Source organism: Saccopteryx bilineata, chromosome 1 (genome assembly GCF_036850765.1).
Source record: "Saccopteryx bilineata isolate mSacBil1 chromosome 1, mSacBil1_pri_phased_curated, whole genome shotgun sequence".
NCBI lineage: Eukaryota > Metazoa > Chordata > Mammalia > Chiroptera > Emballonuridae > Saccopteryx > Saccopteryx bilineata.
Genome location: NC_089490.1, coordinates 189507843 through 189524001, shown reverse-complemented (window position 1 = coordinate 189524001; position 16159 = coordinate 189507843). Strand labels below are relative to the sequence as shown.

The 16159-nt window shown below is 40.8% G+C and overlaps 1 protein-coding gene and 1 pseudogene across 15 annotated transcripts in view; one reads left to right on the top strand and one right to left on the bottom strand.

Moving 5' to 3' along the window:
• Nucleotides 1-16159, bottom strand: part of INPP4B (inositol polyphosphate-4-phosphatase type II B) — a 708587-nt gene that overhangs the window by 124487 nt on the left and 567941 nt on the right. The window lies entirely within an intron of this gene.
• LOC136320269 (thioredoxin-like protein 4A pseudogene) lies at nucleotides 9809-10232 on the top strand (annotated as a pseudogene).

The window sequence follows — 16159 nt, the reverse complement described above, 5'->3', positions numbered from 1 at the left end:
TGACTATATATATGTGATTTTATTTCTGGACTTTCTATTCTGTTCCATTGGTCTGAGTGTCTATTTTTCTGCCAATACCATGCTGTTTTGATTGTCGTGGCCCTATAATAGAGTTTGAAGTCAGGTATTGTAATGCCCCCAGCTTCATTCTTTTTCTTTAAGATTGCTGTGGCTATTCGGGGTTTTATATAGTTCCATATAAATCTGATGATTTTTTGCTCTATTTCTTTTAAAAAATGTCATTGGAAGTTTGATGGGAATTGCATTAAATTTGTATATTGCTTTGGGTAATACAGCCATCTTGATTATATTTATTCTTCCTAACCAAGAACAAGGTATATTCTTCCATCTCATTATATCTTTTTTGATTTGCCTTAACAATGGTTTATAGTTTTCATTATATAAGTCCTTTACATTCTTTGTTATGTTTATTCCTAAGTATTTTATTTTTTTTGTTGCAATTGTGAAAGGAATTATTCTTTTGAGTTCATTCTCGATTGTTTCATTGTTGGCATATAGAAAGGCTATTGACTTCTGTATGTTAATTTTGTATCCTGCGACCTTACTGTATTGGCTAATTGTTTCTAGTAGTCTTTTTGTGGATTCTTTGGGGTTTTCGATGTATAGAATCATATCATCTGCAAAAAGTGATACCTTTACTTCTTCGTTTCCGATATGGATGCTTTCTATTTCTTTGTCTTGTCTGATTGCTCTGGCTAGAACCTCTAGTACCACATTAAATAAGAGTGAAGAGAGTGGACAACCCTGTCTTGTTCCTGATTTAAGGGGAAAAGCCTTCAGTTTAGTGCCATTTAATATGATGTTAGCTGATGGTTTATCATATATGGCCTTTATCATGTTGAGATATTTTCCTTCTATACCCATTTTGTTGAGAGTCTTAATCATAAAATTCTGTTGTATTTTATCGAAAGCCTTTTCTGCGTCTATTGATAAGATCATGTGGTTTTTGTTCTTTGTTTTGTTGATATGGTGTATTACGTTAACCGTTTTACGTATGTTGAACCATCCTTGAGATTCTAGGATGAATCCCACTTGATCATGATGTATTATTTTTTTAATATGTTGTTGTATTCGATTTGCTAGTATTTTGTTTAGTATTTTAGCATCTGTATTCATTAGAGATATTGGTCTGTAGTTTTCTTTTTTTGTGCCATCCTTGCCTGGTTTTGGTATGAGGGTTATGTTGGCCTCATAAAATGTGTTTGCAAGTATTGTTTCTTCTTCAATTTTTTGGAATACTTTGAGTAGAATAGGAACCAAGTCTTCTTTGAATGTTTGATAAAATTCACTGGTATAGCCGTAGGGCCTGGACTTTTATTTTTGGGGAAGTTTTTAATGGTTTTTTCTATTTCTTCTCTACTAATAGGTCTGTTTAGGCTTTCTGCTTCTTCTTGACGCAGTCTAGGAAGGTTGTATTGTTCTAGGAATTTATCCATTCTTTTAGGTTGTTGAATTTAGTGGCATAAAGTTTTTCATAGTATTCTACAATAATTCTTTGTATATCTACAGTGTCCATGGTGATTTCTCCTCTTTCATTTTGGATTTTGTTTATATGAGTTCTTTCTCTTTTTTCCTTAGTAAGTCTTGCCAAGGGTTTGTCAATTTTGTTGATCTTTTCAAAGAACCAGCTCCTTGTTCTATTAATTTTTTCTATAGTTTTTCTGTTTTCTAATTCATTTATTTCTGCTCTGATTTTTATTATCTCCTTTCTTCGTCTGGTTTTGTGGGGTTTTTTTGTTCTTCTTTTTCTAGTTCTTTAAGGTGTGAAGTTAAGTGGTTCACTTGGGCTCTCTCTTGTTTGTTCATATATGCCTGAAGTGATATGCTCTTATCACTGCTTTTGCTGCATCCCATAGATTCTGATATGTCGTATTGTCATTTTCATTAGTCTGTATATATCTTTTGATCTCTGCACTTATTTCTTCTTTGACCCATTCATTTTTTAAAAGTATGTTGTTTAGTTTCCACATTTTTGTGGGATTTTTTTCCTCTTTTACGCAGTTGAATTCTAGTTTCAAGGCTTTATGATCAGAAAATATGCTTGGTACAACTTCGATTTTTCTGTATTTGCTGATGTTTTTGTGGCCCAACATATGGTCAATTCTTGAGAATGATCCATGTACACTGGAGAAAAATGTATACTCAGTCGATTTGGGATGAAATGTCCTGTAGATGTCTATCATATCCAGGTGCTCTAGTGTTTTGTTTAAGGCCACTATGTCTTTGTTGATTCTCTGTTTGGATGACCGATCTAGAGCCATCAGCAGTGTATTGAGGTCTCCAAGTATGATTGTATTTTTGTCAGTTTTTGTTTTAAGGTCAATAAGTAGCTGTCTTATATATTTTGGTGCTCCTTGGTTTGGTGCATATATATTAAGAATTGTTATGTCTTCTTGATTCAGTGTCCCCTTAGCCATTATGAAATGGCCATTTTTGTCTCTGAGTACTTTTGTTGTCTTGTAGTCAGCATTATCTGATATGCGTATTGCTACACCTGCTTTTTTTTGGATGTTATTTGCTTGGAGTATGGTTTTCCAGCCTTTCACTTTGAATTTGTTTTTATCCTTGTTACTTAGATGAGTTTCCTGTAGGCAGCATACAGTTGGATTTTCTTTTTAATCCATTCTGCTACTCTGTGACTTTTTATTGGTGAGTTTTCTGTTTACATTTAGTGTAAGTATTGACACTTGTGAGTTCCTTATTGCCATTTTATATCTTGCTTTCTGTTAGTTTTGTGTCTTGTTTGATCCTTCTCTTTCGTTTTTCTATCTTTTGTTTTTATTTGGTTGTATTCCATACATCTTTCCTCTGTTGCTATCTTTTTTATTTCATGTGCTTCTGTGGTGGTTTTTTCAATAGTGGTTACCTTTAAGTAATGAAAAGGGTTCCTACCCTGTTCATTGTAGTGAACTATTTTGTGAGTACATTTGCACTCCATCGTCCTTTGCTACTGTTAATCTCCATCCTCTCCCCCCCTTTCTTTTTATTGTTGTCACAGTTTCAATTTGGTTTTATTGTGTTCTTCTTGGAGCTTTTACTTGTGGCTCTGTTTTTTTTTATTCTTTGTATCTGATTGGAGAACCCCCTTTAGTAATTCCTGGTGTGGGGGTTTTCTGGTGATAAATTCCCTCATCTTTTCTGTATCTGTGAATGTTTTTATTTCTCCTTCATATTTGAAGGATAGCTTTGATGTGTATAGTATTTGTGGCTGAAAGTTCCTCTCTTTCAGGACTTTAAATGTTGTGGTCCACTCTCTTCTAGCTTGTAGAGTTTCTGCTGAGAAATCTGATGATAATCTAATGGGCCTTCCTTTATATGTTGTATTCTTCTTTTCCCTGGCTGCCTTGAGAATTTTTTCTTTGCTGTTGGTTTGTGCCAATTTCATTATGATATGCCTTGGAGTAGGTTTGTTGGAGTTATGAAAACTCAGAGTTCTGTTTGCTTCTTGAACTTGTGGCTTTAGTTCTTTCCACAAGCTTGGGAAGTTCTCATCTATTATTTGTTTGAATATGTTCTCCATTCCATTTTCTCTCTCTTCTCCCTCTGATATACCTATTATTCTTATGTTATTCTTTTTGATGGAGTCAGATAATTCTTGTAGGGCTATCTCATTTTTTTAATTTTTGAGTCTCTTTCTTCTTCTCTCTGTTGTGCCTCAAGTTGCTTGTCTTCTATTTCACTAATCCTCTCTTCTATCTGACCTGTTCTATTAGCTAAGCTTGTTACTTCGTTTTTCAGCTCGTGAATTGAGTTTTTCATCTCTGTTTGATTTGTTTTTATAGTTTCAATTTCCTTGGACATATATTCTTTGTGTTCATTGAGTTGTTTTCTGAGCTCCCTAAATTGCCTTTCTGTGTTTTCTTGTATATCTCGGAGGATTTTTAGGATTTCTATCTTGAATTCTCTGTCATTTAGCTCCAAGGTTTCCAATATATAAAATTTTTTCTCCATAGATTTTTGCTCATCTAGCTGTGTTACCTCTCTTTCTTTTGTACCCATGATATTTGATTTTCTCTTCCTTAATGGCATGTGAGGATTGTTTTCTTGATAGTATTAATGAGATTTAATAAAGTATAAAAAGTTAAAAAAACAAAAAGTCGAAAAGAGTTGGTTTTTAAAAAAAAATTAATAATGAAATAAATAAAAATAAAATAAAATAAAAATTTAAAAAAAAGGAAATTATTCCCCTCCTCTTTTTTTCCTCTCCTCTCCTCTCCTCTCCTCTCTTCTCTTTCTTGAGAAAATCTTGTGGTGTACTGTGAATTATAACAAACAATGCTTGTAATGGAGGGCCTGAATTGGGGAAAAGTAATAAAGGGGCAAAAAAAAAAAAAAGAAGGGGGTATGGACCCACAAAAAGCAAATAAGGAAAAAATTTTGGGTCAAGAATAAAATGATTTGCTTTTAGGTGTTGGTTGACTAAGAGTTATGATGAGAGGAATAAGACGGAAACAGAAAAATGGGGGGAGAAATTAAAAAATTACTATAGTATTTAGTGGAACAAGAATTAGATAAAATGGAGAGCCAGGGATGGGAGCACTGCTAGTGAGTTAAAAAGGTGAAGTAAAAACCCCCCAAAATGCCACAAACATAAGTTTGAGTCCCAGATAAGATAATTTGTTTGTTATTGAGGTTTGAATGAGAGGAGATGTAAAGGAGAAAGGAAGAAACTAATACAGAGGGAGAAAAGAAAGAGAGAGAGAGAAAAAAAGAGGGAACCGCTAAAAGAAGAAAAAAGAAAAAAGAGGAGAGAGAGAGAGAGAGAGTAAAGGGTTTTGGAGTGCAACCCTCATAGAGAGAAAGGAAGAGGAAAGAAAAGATAATGGGAGATGTAACACTTATGGGTAGTGTAGTTCAGGAGGGGAGAGAGTATGACTGGCAGCGAGTTAATCAGCCAAATTGGAGGAGGAAAAAAAATATCAAGAATGAAAATAAGAGAAACAAACGAACAAATATAATAAAATGGGATAGGTTATAAAGTCTGCAGATTATTCTTGATTTTGAGAGGTTATCTTCTTGCTTTTTCTTTTCTCTCCCTCTTCCTGGTCGGTGACTCTGTACCCAGAGTTCTGCCCCTTTGGCACGCTCAGGTAGAGGTTTGCAGTTGATAAGTCTCTATGGCGATGTCATGTATTGTGCTTTAGTCTCGTTGGCAGTCGAGGCTCATTAGCATTTATAGGCTCCGACAGTGAGAGAGTCCATGTTCCTGGAGCCTTTCTCCTAGTCTTTCCTTCCTCAATTAGTAGCCTGATAATCCAGCTATGGGGTTGCTGCTGTCTCTGCCTGAATAGTATGGGGCTCAAAGAGCTGGCAACTCCCCACTCTATTCCCACTCAGCACAGGGCTCTGGGTAAGGCTCAGTCAGTCAGAGCTTCTAGCATAATCAGGCGGGGTTTCCACCCACTCTAAGACCTCTGGCTCTGCCACTCTGTCTGGTAACACAGGCGGGCGTCCACTCCCGGGGCGCTTTGAGGAAACTCTCGCTCACTATCTGCACGCGCAGACCAGGATATCCGGCCGGCAGTCTCACACTCTGAGTGAAACCCCCAACCGCATGGAAAAGTTCCAGCGTTGGAATTGGCTCTCGCTCCGTCCCTGTGCACGGCTTTTGCAAGGTGCTGGGGCGGCCCGAGATTCTGCTTTGGCCCACACAAAGGCCCCTGACTCTGCCCCTCTGTACAATAACACGGGCGCGCACTGCCGAGGCACTCGGAGGAATCTCTCGCTATTTACGCGCGCAGACATGAATATCAGACCGGCCACGTTTCCCTCTGAGTGAAACCCCTACCAGCATGGAAAAGTTCCACCATTGGAATTAGTTCTCGCTCCCTCCCGTGCGTGGTTTTCCCAAGGCACTGGGGCTGCCCAGAGATTCCACTTTCGGTCCACACAAAGGCCTCTGACTCTACCTCTCTGTGGGGTAACACGGGCACCCGCTCCTGGGCCATAGGAAGAAATCTCTTGCCCACTATATGCGCACGCCGACCAGGAGATCGGGTAAAATGGCTGCCCCGCTTGTCTTTCTTTGTCTGGGTTTGGCATGAGTGTTAGCTTGTATTGCCTGGGTTGCCGCAGGAACAGTTTTTCCTCGGCTTGGATCTTCGTGCCACAGCCTGGTTCGGCCGTTTGTGCCGCGGCCTGGATCTATTCACCCCCTTTGGCTGCCTCAGTTTATATTCACAGATCCCAGAGAAAGCTGCCCTGTTTAGGTTAGTGAGGAAGGCGGAGCATTTCTTACTCCCTAATTCCTTCGGGGTTTGGTTATATATTTAGCCAATTTTTCGCTCGACCATACCTTCGGGTGTATTGCAAAACATCTGGAGGCTCCAAGGATAGGTTTTTCTGTTTCTGGTTGAAGATCTTGTTGAGTTTTGGGGGAGATTTATCAGTATCGCTTCCTACCCTGCCATTACTCTGACGTCATCTCCCAAAGTACTTTTTATAATACCTTGCAACATGTATTGAGTATTTAATAAATATTTTCTGTATATTTACCAGCTGAATTATTAAAATTACCATTATCCCATTTCTTATTTTGAAACATTGGAATTCAATAAGAACAACTCACATCTAGGAAGTATCTCCCCCTTCCCTTTACACAAATAACACTCAGGAGACCATAACAGTTTCTTTGGAGAAATAATACTCTTTTTCAAACATATAATAAATATTTCTAATATGTTATATACAATTTTTTTTCTTGCACAATGATTAAAAGGAATGTCCTTGGTTGCTTGGACTATTCATAAGACAAGCCAAGAAGTCACTGAGGGGTATAGGTTTATGAAGAAAACAACTGCTAGTCTGTAGCACTCAGGAGAATTTGCTCTCAGTTTTGTATGTGACTTAAATTTCAGAACCAGAAGCTTAAAAATAAAACATCCCTTAATTGCATGTCATATATATCATGTCATATATATCTTAGTGCAAATTTAGGCACTAGACAAATCACAATGGTGAGGAAAAGAAAGACAACAATGTCCCTGCCTATTATCTATGCCTTTTTCCGGCTCTTGGGCTCTTAGGCAGGAGTGTGCTAAGGCCTTTAACAAAAATCACAAACTGGGATGTCCCCTACTCCTCTGTCCTCAGACTGGGCACAATGTGCAATCTATCACATTCTTTAGGAAATCAAACAACCCCATGATGTTTTTGGAAAGATGATTATCTGAAATTTCCGACAGGTCACTAGGGAGGGGAAGAGGTCAGCAGCTCTGACAGCGGAAAGAAGGACTTATTACAGACGTGACACGGAAGGCAGCCTGTAGCAGTTGCTCCGCAATCCCCGTCCACTGATCTGCTTTCCTGCCATCGCAATGTGCTCTTTGGTGCCATCATATGGGTACGGACAGCCTCCCATGGCTGAGCTCTTGCTTGGAAAGCTAGAGCTTTCATTTTTCTCTGTACATAACTGTTGTCCTTTTGAGGATGCCACCCCGGCCCCTCTCCCACAATCACTCCCTTGTACGTTCTTCCTGACCCGTCGCCATCGCCATCTGTCTTTCCTCCTGTCATGCTGTCCCGGCAGTCCACCGCTGCCATCTTCCTGAGCACGAGCCACGCTCTGGATGTTTTCCTATGTATTTCTTACTCTGCCAACCCCCTTCATGTCCTCCTCTCCACATGAAAACACATTCATTTTTAAGAGTCATTTCTCACATGTCTATTCCTTCCATGAAGCTCAGCTGTGCTCAGATTTTAGCAGGCACGAGACAGGTTAGCAGGCACAAGACAGGTCGTGGGTGTTAATTTTTTAAAACTGCAGATTCCCTGGCAAGTCCAGGCGATTCTGCTTCAACGGGTTGTAGCACTGGTAACAGAGGGGCATCCCGGGGTAGGTGGAGAGCAGAGCACTTTCAGAGAAGTCCGCTGTCCCCGTTCTGACTGTAGTCCTCTTTGAACCCTGGGTCATGCTATACAGGGGTTCCGATAAAGGTTCACCCTTCTTTTTCATCTAATTGAATTTACAGGAGTGATACTGGTTAATGAAATTATATAGGTTTCAGTTTACAATTATATAACACAACAGCTGTATATTGTATTGTGTGTTCACCACCCAAGTCTTCTTCCATCACCATTTATCCCCCTTGACCCTCTTCTACCTCCCCCGCCCCCTTTCTCTTCGGTAGTCACCATATTGTGGTTTGTGTCTATGAGGAGTGTTTTGTTTCTTTTGCTTAATCCCTTCACCCTTTTCACCTCGCTAGACAACACCCTCCCCAAAAGTTCACTCTTTCTTATTTTAAGTTCCTGATCCCTATCGGAGTCTGATTCTCCCAAACCTGTGACAAAGCCACTCAGGCACTCCAGTTTTATCTTCAGCACAAGATGCGTCGGTTCCCTTCCCATTACCCACGTTGCCTCCTCTAATCTATCCATCACGCCTTCGTCCCGCCCCCTCCCAATATGCCCCCGCCAGCCTCCTCTCCTGCCCCGATACATTCTGCAGTCCCCGTTGTGGGTCAGCAGCACAACTCCTCCCCTGCTCCGCAGTCAGTCTCTGTTGGAACAGACTTATGGAGCAGGCTTCAGCTCTCCTGATTAGGTCTTTTAAGGATGAGCACCTTATCTAGTGAGGTTGAAAGATTCATTCTCCACGGTAAAAGCCAATGTTGATGTCCAGGATGAAATAGTATGGTATGGGGAAAAAATACCGCCACTACAAAATAATTTTAAGTACACATAAATTTTGTCTACCTAGTCAGTGCCTTCCTCTTTAAACATGCCATATATTTTAACAGTTACAGCTTCTTAAATGGAAAGCTATGAGTATAATTTAATTATCGAGATAAAGTGAATACACATATAGCTAAACTCATTTTTATAGTGGTCTGAAATTTAAACTGAATCCAAACACTTGAATTAACTATCAATTAGACAAAACCAGCAGAAAAAAACAAAATATTTGCTTGGACAAAAAAATGTTTTCTAGGATGTAAATAATACAGCAAATTGTAGATAATGAAAATTGAAATTTCATAATAGTTTTCTAACAATTAAAGTGTATATATGTAAGTTCTTTATCATCATGTAATTAGAACACACATACTTACATGTGCATGTGTGCATGTTGTTACTGGGGTGTCATATTTTGAAGATATAAAGAAAATAAAGCATGTTCATGAAATGATATTCAGAGTCATATACTTTAATTGCTACCAAAATACAATTAAAATGAGGATTGTATATTCTTGAGTATATATCCTACTTCAGTTGCTTTTTGCTGGTCCTTCTTGTGTCCCTGTCCCCTAATGTTGTCTTGCTCTGGGCTCAGTCCTTGGAACTCTTTCTCTTTTCTTTTCTCTTTCTCTTTCTCTTTCTTTTCTTTCTCCTTTCCTTCCCTTCCCTTCCCTTCTTTCTTTTTTAAATCTACATGTCCCTCCTAAATACTCTCATTTATTCTGTGGTTTAAATACCTCATTTGTGATCCCCAAATTCAGCTGTCTAGGCTAGACCTTTTTTCTGAAGTCCTATTAAAAACAAAAGCTCTCCAGCCCTGGAGCGGTGGCTCAGTGGTTAATGTGTGACCAGGTGCGCCAGAGGTCACAGGTTAGACTCCCAGTCAGCACAGGTAGGAGAAGCAGTCCATGAGTGCACAACTAAATGGAACACCTAAGTGTAACAATGAGTTGATGACTGTTTCTTTCCCTTCCTTTCCCCCGCCTCTCTCTTTCTCTCTTTTCATCAATGAAAAAAATTTTAAAGGAAAAAAGCAAGCTCTCCAATGCCCCTGTGGCTGTCACACAAGAGGCCCTGCGTTGGTGGAGAGGCCAGTTGAAACGCCAACATGTCCTACGTGATCCCGCACTTGCACAACAGCTGGCTGGTGGGTCAGGCCATCCTTTTGAAAGAAAACTGAGCAGTAGTCTTTCATTTGGGACACAAATGGGGGCCCTATGTACATGAAAACAGCTGAGGTTCTGCAGCACGGTGGAGAAGCATAAACATTTTGCAGTTATTTATCTTGTGGAAATTACATTAGTACCTGACTGCAACAGAATGTATGAGCTATAGGATCAGGGGACTGTCACATTTCTCTTCAGGAATGAACACATCACGATTGGCCTCGGTGCCAGCAACAACCAGACCAGCTGGGCCACAGAAGACAAGCAGGAGATGGTGGACATCATCAGGACTGTGCACCCAAGCACCACAAACAGCGTGGCCTAGTCACGTGCCTGAAGGACTTTTCTACAAAATACAGATACTGAGCACTCCTGGGGGCTTGCGCTGTGGAGTCAATCCACGTGGAGATGTTCTGACCTCTCTGCAAAGCCTTTGAGGACGCATTTGGAGAGGACAGGAGGGTTGCATAGCCTCAACCCAGAGAAGGCCTGACCACTGTGCTTTCATATTTGCAAATATCTGTAAATCCAACAAAGTGAACGATACATGGTGAAGGAAACACGTCCCAAGCGGGCCCCTGGGGAGACCCCCTGCTCGACCACCAGCTCCTGCTCTCTTCCCTGCAGAGCCTCACAGCCAGTCCCTCTGCAGCATCTGTCTCTTCGCTTTCTCTCCTACCCTGTCTCCAAAGTTTCAGAAAATTCTGCCTTTCTCTTCAAAGTACATGCCAAATCCAACCACCTCTTTCCACACTCAAAGTGACCACTCTGGTGCAAGCCACCACCATCATCTGCCACCCGGATTACTGCAATAGCCTACAAACCGCCTCCTTACCTCCGCCTTTACTCTAAGACACTGAAATCCGAGACTCCTGGTTAGGTTTGAAGGAGACAGGAGGAAAGAGAAGTAAAGCAGTTCTTCCCCGATTCCCTGCCCACACCCCAGATCCTGGGAGTCCTTCTGCCTTTTAACCTACGTCTTTCTACCATCCCGCCACCGCTGCTCCACGTCTGAACCCACTTGCTCATCCAAGCTAGTACGCTGGTAAACGGTGTCATGGACAAATACAGATGAGGGATGACGAACAGGCAAGGCTCAAAGGGGAGGAAATGACAAGGGGGAGGGGCCCAGGCGGAAGATGAGCATAGCGCACTATGACACACAGCGACATGCGTCTGCTGCTGGCGCAGAACTAAATCTCCAGAGACAAATCTAGGGACAAATTCCACTTATCTTTTCTCAACTCAAGTACTATGTGTAAAAAAAAAACCCCAAAAAACAGAAAATCCTGGAACAAACAAAACAATCCCTTGAATCCAGAGGGAGGGATAGACATGCTTTCCATTTTAAATGAAAAAAAAAAAAAAAAAAAAAAAACAAAGAAAACAAAAATCATGTGGGTAATAAATGAAAATTTACACCTTAGTGCATTTGAATATGCCCTCCTGGCTTCCCTGGGTTTAACAATGTGCTTCAGGAAATCGTAGAAGAAGGAAAAATAAAAATAAACAACTTCTCTGCTCTGTCCCATACAGTATTTTTTTCCCCTCTTTTTCTTTTTCTAGAAGTATGGCTTGGAGACACAAATGAGAACAATACAGGATTTGTTCTGTTTATCTCCTATGGATTTCACTTATATAATTATTATTATTTTTAAATTATTTTTACTTATTTTTAGACTTTTATTTATTCATTTTAGAGAGAGGAGACAGAGAGAGAGAGAGAGAGAGAGACAGAGAGAGAAGGGAGGGAGGAGCAGAAAGCATCAACTCCCATATGTGCCTTGACCAGGAAAGCTCGGGGTTTCGAACCGGCGACCTCAGTGTTCTAGGTCAATGCTTTTACCCACTGTGCCACCGCAGGTCAGGCTCACTCATATAATTAAAGGAGTTACATGATCTATATACTTAAATTGATGTTTATCTCTGAAACTGCTCATTTAAAAATATACCGGTTTCTTTTTTTTTTTTTTTTTTTTTTTTTTTTTTTCATTTTTCTGAAGCTGGAAACGGGGAGAGACAGTCAGACAGACTCCCGCATGCGCCCGACCGGGATCCACCCGGCACGCCCACCAGGGGCGACGCTCTGCCCACCAGGGGGCGATGCTGTGCCCATCCTGGGCGTCGCCATGTCGCGACCAGAGCCACTCCAGCACCTGAGGTAGAGGCCACAGAGCCATCCCCAGCGCCCGGGCCATCTTTGCTCCAATGGAGCCTTGGCTGCGGGAGGGGAAGAGAGAGACAGAGAGGAAAGCGCGGCGGAGGGGTGGAGAAGCAAATGGGCGCTTCTCCTGTGTGCCCTGGCCGGGAATCGAACCCGGGTCCTCCGCACGCTAGGCCGACGCTCTACCGCTGAGCCAACCGGCCAGGGCAAAAATATACCGGTTTCATGTTAATTTTACAATCAGCGTTTTTGAGCAAGGCTGAATTCTGCCATTTTTTATCTCTGTGATCCGTGATGCCAATGAATAGGGAAAAAAACCCTAAATTCACTTCGATTCACTTTGCTCTCAGAGGAAATTTACCCACCGGTTCTGATGACAGTGGCTCTTAGGAGCCCATGTTTTTTGTTTGCAAGCTGTTTATCTGCAATTTGTTGACCAATAATACTGCTTTTCTACATCTATCCTCTTCCTATCCCTATCCTTGTCCCAAGGAAGTTTCCCAGACACTATTATACAACCTTCACTTCCTCCCATTGTCTAGTTCCATAATCCCTGAATTCACTTGCTCTGATTCCCTTTGTCAACTTCCAAGAGGCTGGTCAGTTCTATTTTTCTTAGTTTGGCTACTGGTATTTTCAAGCTCACTCCTCCAGGAGTCAGTGGGTGAGGGTAGTAATGTCCTCCCCAGAATGCTGCCACCAGGGCTGGTAGCAGAGACAGAGAGAGAGGAAATAACTTCTTCGCCTCGTCCTCTTCCCACAAGCCCTGGCAGACTTACGGCTCTGTATTCTTGCTGCGTGCACACATCCTTCAGGGAAGCCGTAGTTCCAGGACTGGCTTACTAACCACTCAGCACTATAGCTCCTGACATCCCAGCTCAGTCATTTAGACGTGATGGAAAAGGCTGTCACAGTGCATTCCCCTTTCCTAGGTGTTTGTAGTTGGGAGGTGGTTTCCTTTCACACCACCTAGTTTCTCATATTTGCTGGAAATGGCAAGAGGGTTTTACAAAGACATTTCTCTGTTTCTACAACTAGATAAAAAGGTGATCCCACCCAAAATAAACATATTAGCCTTTGAAAACATTCACCAATATGTTTAAATTGATGTCTTCTGTGTACATAACTTCATGAACTCTTTCAGGCACATTTTTTTTTATATACATCCCTACACACCGCATGATCCACATACTAATTGGAATGTATAGCCTTCCACTCTGATGATGGAGAGCAGTTTGAGTCTCCAGTCATTTGAGTAGTTTCTAATATTTTACTATTATCAATCAAATCAATAAACATCTCTGAAAATTTTCTTTTTTTTCCTTTTATTATTCTTATTGTAGGTATACATCCCTAAAGAAGTGGTTTCCCTCAGGTGTATTTGAGGGGGGGAGCTATAAATAGAGAACCACTAAGGCTAAAGTCCTAGAAATAGTTTTACTGACTGCTGCCCACAGCAATTTTAGGTAGATTAAAATACTAACTGACCTGAGTGCAAACTGCCACATTGATTCACGTTTTATTTTAATAATACAGTTAAGTAATTTACTTTAAAAATTATCTTCTCATAAAAGCCCCAGAAAGATTGAATGGAGCAATTTTTAAAAATTTCTATCTGGTGGGTAGCAAAATCAATTCCCAGAAAGGTCATCTGTAGCGAATATTATTTGTTAGAACTATCGTTCATTTCTAAAGAAGATGCATTTGGGCTGAATATCTGCTGATGGTAACAGAGTGAATTAGTACGGATGACCTTGAGGGGGGAGAGAAGACTAATTTTCTACCTCTGGCTCCATCATTACCAGTATGAGTGATTCAATTTTTGGACCTCAGTATTCTCATCAATAAAATAAATAGGGGAATTTATGATGTCTGAGATTCCCTGTTACTTCTAAGTTTTAAAGAATTCTTTATGGAGAAAAAAGCACAGACTCAACAAATGGTTTTCTTGTTTCCCGAAACTTCTTATCATATTGAATATATAGATAACCAAGCAATGGAAACAAACGGTTTATGTCCTCTACTCCTTTTCCCAGTGGCCTTGTCACTTACCCAGTTAGAGAAAACAGACACCTAAGACTCCTTCAGCCCTGTCTGTCCTCCCTCAAGTGAACATACATCCTAAAAGTTCCCTAAAAACCCTTTCTGATTCAGTAGTCATCACCACCTCCTCTTACAATCACTGTTATAATAGTCTAATGTTTACCCTTAAATTCTTTCCCCAGTGTCACTCAAAATGCAAATCTGATCACGGTTAATCCTCAGACAAAAAGTGTCATCAAGTCCCCACAGCCTGTAGGAGGAGCTGCCAGGACTTGGTACAGCACATAAGTGTCCTTCGGATTTGGCTCCTGTCCCCTTTCCAGTCTTAGATCCTCTCATCTCCCAGAGGGCTCCCCTCGATGGTATCATACAAATACTTCTTCTTTACAAAGGCTCTTTGTTTTCGTGAGGTGTCCTTTTATCCTATTGAAGGAGCTACTGTATGTGCTTTTAGGTCATGGTCCCACTCAGTGAACCTTCGGGCTGAATCTGAAGTTCCTGCTGAAACAGGAAATGATCAAAGCAGGCAAAACAAGTGTGGTCATTTTTTCCTTTCTTTTAAACAACACTGAAAGTAAAAAATTGATTTATATTTTGAGAAAGCTGCACAAGCCTTCAGAACACAACACAGGTGAATCACTGGTGCCAGGAGCACATCGATGCTGAACGTGATGCGTGAGCACGTGGGCTACACACATACCGGTCTTTAGATAAAATACATGTGTAGTTAGAGTTTTGGTCCTCCTAGAAAGATCTCATGTTTATAGCATGAAAATCTCTATATTACAGTCAATTTTATTTGTTGAAAGTTACTCAGGCCCAGATTTTCCCAGATCAAAATTCTCACAGCTGCACTCCCACCTTTATTCCATTTTGCAAATGTTTAATGCATTTGAGATTATTCAAACAACAATATCTGGTAAGCAAGTTGTAATACTTTTCTTCCTTTCAAACATATCCCCTGACATGGATTTTCTTTGCTTCTGGTATATACTAATTGAAGTTTTTTTTGTTTGTTTGTTTTTTGTTTGTTTTTTACAGAGACAGAGAGAGAGTCAGAGAGAGGAATAGATAGGGACAGACAGGAACGCAGAGAGATGAGAAGCATCAATCATCAGTTTTTTGTTGCGACACCTTAGTTGTTCATTGATTGCTTTCTCATATGTGCCTTGACTGCGGGCCTTCAGCAGACCGAGTGACCCCTTGCTCGAGCCAGCGATCTTGGGCTCAAGCTGGTGAGCTTTTTCTCAAACCAGATGAGCCTGCACCCAAGCTGGTGACCTCGGGGTCTCGAACCTGGGTCCTCTGCATCCCAGTCCAACGCTCTATCCACTGCGGCACCCACCGCCTGGTCAGGCCTAATTGAGGCTTTATATATTTTTCAAGTTCAAGTCATCTGTATCACTATTTCTCCTCTATCTCCATACCCATCATCTGAACTCTCCCAGGACTATTCACTTACATCTAGGTCAGTGGTTCTCAACCCTGGCTACCCATTAGACCCACCTGGAAAGCTTGTAAAACATACGGATGCCTGGGCTCCAATCCCAGGACTTTCATTTAATTTGTCTCGGGTGTTATCACGGCATGCCTAAAATGTTTTTAAAGCTCCAAATGTGATTCTAGAGTTCAGCCAAGGTTGAGCATCCCTGCTGTCTCTATTGATCTTAATGTGTGTTATGGTTATTTGTGAAACTTTATTCCCCACTGGAGTTTTCAACACTTTCCATCAGCAACTATATTGGGTTCATAGGTGAACCCAATGCCTGTTGAATTTGATCCATGGAATGCTTGTATGCTAAGTACTCTGTGGAGCACTCCAGAAGATCCACAATCCAGGAGAATGTCATCCCTTACTCAAAGACATCACAAAGTGTTACAGAAATATTAAACAAGGACAAACCTAACACACCATAACCAGGACCTAGTAAGGCTATTAAGGGAAGTAAAAATAAAGTATTAGGGCAGAAAGTCAAATCAACTTGAGAAATCAGGAAAACATAATGAGAGGGTAAAATCTTAGGATTGGCCATGCATAGAATTTTGAATACAGAAATGTAATTAGTGGGGAGATGAGATCAGAAGA